Here is a 5,000-nt window from a genome sequence, read left to right on the forward strand (position 1 = left end):
TTGCAAGCGGCTATTAGAGCGATTAGAAAAACAAATCTACAATTACGTAACTTTGCAAATAAAATGCTGTATTTAAAAAGTGATTCAATGCATCGTACAGATTCTCGGAGGCTTTCTTTATAGCTTCACATATAAAACTGAAAATATATTATGGGCAATTACATAACTGTGGATTTTATATCTAGTATAAAACTGAATCGTCTCTATTTAATACCAAGACAAGCACGGAATCATTTAATGGCCTGATGTAGTTCCTCGTTGGACGAGTGGTTTTCGCACTCGGCTACCAATCCGATGGTCCGAAGTTCGATTCCAGTCTGGGCCAACGCGGAATCAGAGGAACTTATTTCTGGTGACAGAAATAAATTTCTCGATATAATGTGTTCGGATCCCACAATAAGCTGTAGGTCCCGTTGCTACGTGACCAATTGGTTCCTAGCCACGTAAAAATATCTAATCCTTCGGGCCAGCCCTAGGAGAGCTGTTAATCAACTCAGTGGTTGGTTAAACTAAGATATACTAAAACTAAATGGCCTGATGTTCTTCGTATCTTTCAGCCTCAACAACACAGAAGTGAAATCATTTTATTTAAACAGAATACGTTATCGTGGGCGTCTAAGGTAAGCCCACATGGGGAAAAGGGGAAACCCCTTCTCTTAGCGACCCACTGCATGTACTAATTCGCCTCGCTGTCTGTACATACTCGTATCTGCTCTACTCACACATTCCAGCTTGCCTTTTACACAGAAAAATAGTGAATCATATCCTTCTTCCTCTGCTTCCTGCATTGCTGCATAATCGACCCAGCATGCTTGGAAAGTGCAGGCATCCATACTTACAATCACACATATACATACTCACACACACAAACACACATACACACACACATATATATATATATATATATATATATATATATATATATATATATATATATATATATATATATATATATATTATATATATATGCTTAAAAAATCACAGTAGATGCTCGTGACTTCATAAATAAGCGAATACCACGGGAAAATGATAGTCAGAAATCCAAGCGCTTCGTCTTTATTCAGACATCGTCAAGGAGCTACTAAAGTACAATTGGAGAGGAAGGCCTCAGGTACAAACAAGATCAGGAATACCAGATCGTTAATTATCAAAAGGGTAAAAATTAAAAGGGATAATCCAGGATTATCGGATATCACACGGTCACAAACTTAAACAGATTCTGACCCTAACCGAAATTACAAAGTATCTTTACAGTACAAAACTTGTAAAAAACTGAATATATTAATTTGTTGCTTATATTTATCTACAACTTTTTTCATTATGAAAGCAATCAAGTTTAAATAAACCAAGACTTAAATTTAGAACATTTCTATTATTTGATTTGATAAAACAAGATTCAATGATATTCCTTTTAACTGTGTCATTACATGGGGACTAAGGCTCTTGCTTGACTCCAGTTAATAGGATGGTCTAAATCTCTCATATGTACAAATAATGCATTCGATATTTGCCCAGTTCTCACAATATTGATGTTGCTTGAGACGCTGTGAAAGAGATTTGCCGTTCTGTCCGTAATAGACTTTATCACACTTTTTGCAAGGAATTTCATATATGCAGCTGGAAGATCTTTAGGAGAATTTTTGATTACTAAACTCTTGAGATTAATATTACTGAAAACAACATTTATGTTAAAAAGCTTTAAAAATTCTAGGAATATCTAAAAACCTTTCATCATAAGGTAATTTTAGAATGTTATGCTTACTAAATTCAAGTTTTGTCATTAGTTGAATAAAATATTTTTCTAGCTCTTTTCCATGCCACATCTACAAAAGAGCTAGAAAAACATTTTATTCAACTAATGACAAACTTGAATTTAGTAAGCATAACATTCTAAAATTACCTTATGATGAAAGGTTTTTAGATATTCCTAGAAATTTTAAAGCTTTTTAACATAAATTGTTTTCAGTAATATTAATCTCAAGAGTTTAGTAATCAAAAATTCTCCTAAAGATCTTCCAGGCTGCACATATGAAATTCCTTGCAAAAAGTGTGATAAAGTCTATTACGGACAGAACGGCAAATCTCTTTCACAGCGTCTCAAGCAACATCAATATTCTGTGAGAACTGGGCAAATTTCGAATGCATTATTTGTAACATATGAGAGATTTAGACCATCCTATTAACTGGAGTCAAGCAAGAGCCTTAGTCCCATGTAATGACACAGTTAAAAGGAATATCATTGAATCTTGTTTTATCAAATCAAATAATAGAAATGTTCTAAATTTAATAAGTCTTGGTTTATTTAAACTGGATGCTTTCATAATGAAAAAAGTTGTAGATAAATATAAGCAACAAAATTATATATTCAGTTTTTTACAAGTTTTGGACTGTAAAGATACTTTGTAATTTCGGTTAGGGTCAGAATCTGTTTAAGTTTGTGACCGTGTGATATCCGATAATCCTGGATTATCCCTTTTAATTTTACCCTTTTGATAATTAACCATCTGGTATTCCTGATCTTGTTGGACCTGAGGCCTTCCTCTCCAATTGTACTTTAGTAGCTCCTTGACGATGTCTGAATAAAGACGAAAGCGCTTGGATATCTGACTATCATTTTACTGTGGTATTCGCTATATATATATATATATATATATATATATATATATATATATATATATATATATATATGATAGATGTGGATGGATGGATGGATGGATAGATAGATATACTGTATATTGATGTGTGCATTGGCTTCTATATGTTTTAGCCCCAAGTGAAGTTGCATATTTCTCTCGTTCACTAAGCTATGAATTTTGCTATTTACTTACTTTCCCAAATTCTCGTTTCAGACTGGAACCAGTTTTCCGTAGTCTGTATGCATTGGCATGCCCCTCCGTCACAACAATGTCACCAAAGTATTATTAATTCCGCTTCCTAGCATATTTTTTAAGATGGTTTTAGAGAAATGATACGGTATTTGTTCCCTGTTTGTTTCCTATATCTGTATTATAAAATTCAATCGGCAGACCGTTCCGTAATATCAATAAATTCTTTTTGAGAATATCTGTCATCGCTTTGCAATGCCTAAATAATTTTCAACTTGCCTTGTACTTCATATACGTATACATACATATGATATATACATATACAGGCAGTCCTCAGGTTACGTCAGATTCAGGTTGCATCATTCTGGACTTAAAAGGTGCTTACGAATTGAAGGCTGTTTTGAGAACTGGCAAACAGCATCCCATAAGTCTGGTTGTTCCTCTGAAGTAACACATATTGGCGAGTACAGTGATGCTCAAATAGGATGCTACATGATTCTTTTGGGGTATTCCAAGATCTCAGATGCCTCGTAAAATGTACTGTTGCCATGTAGTGTTCAAGTTTGTGTTTTCATTCCAGTGGCATACACGTTGATAAGTTTGTGAATATACAGCGCACATTACTTTTCCTGTGTAATAAATACATTATTTGAAACAGATAATTACATATCTGTAAATAGAATCCATGACCTGAGGGGTCATTGGTGAATTAGGAGCGTCCTACGTGACTATCACAAATCTAGATCATGCTGTGCAATGCCTGCAGTAGCCTGGTTTACGTTTGTTTGGATACATCATCATTCCTTAAAATTGTTAAGTACTCACAACACCTTCCATGGGAAGCGTTGACTGTTAACCTGCGCCGGAAACTTGTAACTTCCGAGCCGGCGGACTACTTATGTCTTTTTATGTGAATCGCTGAGATAGCTAGTGTTTCGCTATCGACACGATGCTTTGAGAAGTTAGTTCATTTCAAGTTATCAAACGGAACGGTCTCCTGACCGAACCCTCTCTCTTGTGATGGAGTTGAGAAATAAAGTTGTTTTACAGTTATCAACTTCTCCGTTTTAATCATCTCCCTTATCCTAAGAAGAATCACTTTACTAAGATACAATGTAGGAGAGAAGAAAAGAAGAACCAGTAATGCTTACGAACAACAGTCGTAAGAAAAGACAAACAGTCTTTCCCCAAAGCGGAAGAACTTACACCTGCAGCAATATTGATGTGATCTCTTTTATGCACTGGTATCATTGGTAATTTATGTGAACTTAATTAGATGTATAAAATTTTCTTTTGTATTGATTAGCTCGAGGCACAGGGTCACAGGTTGGCAGTGCAGTCTGTGTCAAAACACACAGCTTGCTACTCGAAATGGTCATTGTAACCAACTCCGCAGCAGTTCTAAGAGGCTAACAAACAATATATGATTTTGAAATAAAAATATAAATTTCGAAGAGTTTCCTTTGAATCTGGAATCTATAGGCCTGAAAAATAAAAATTCGAAGGCTCCTGAGTTGCAACATAGTTTACTAAAGGATTTATGTCTAGAGATGAATCGTTTAGTGTAAGGAGTATTAATAACAAACTTCTTGATCAGGTTTCACTTATTCTCCATAGTCGCGATATATAGATATATATACATATATATATATATATATATATATATATATATATATATATATATATATATATATATAATCTGTGTGTGTGTGGGTGTATGCTGATATATTTTACGTTAATGCAAATACGACCAAGACTAGACTTGTCCAATAGTAATCTGCCGAATATTCTGACTTCAGCTTGACAGTAGTGTTATATATTTATTAGAAACAAATATAATTTAATATGAAACCCGCTGGCAAAGGTTTAAAGGCAAACCCGCCCCAGTCCTATAACGTTCATAATGCCGATAGTCCTCGTCTGTAGTTAATTAGATGATATTGCATGTATATTCATCATATTGTTGCCCTGATGCCGTTGTTTTTGCAAGTAGCTTCTAAAGAAGGCACACATATGTCTTTGCATGCACGTCGCTATACTTCATGCCTCTTAGCAGCTTTTAAGATATCCTTGGAAAAATATTCACTTCCACTTATCGAAAACCCAACGTTAACAGTTTTTGGAAATCGAAATAGTCTAAGGAATAAAATAAGTTCATTCAAAATGCATAAAATA

The sequence above is a fragment of the Macrobrachium nipponense genome, chromosome 5 (assembly GCF_015104395.2).
Source record: "Macrobrachium nipponense isolate FS-2020 chromosome 5, ASM1510439v2, whole genome shotgun sequence".
NCBI lineage: Eukaryota > Metazoa > Arthropoda > Malacostraca > Decapoda > Palaemonidae > Macrobrachium > Macrobrachium nipponense.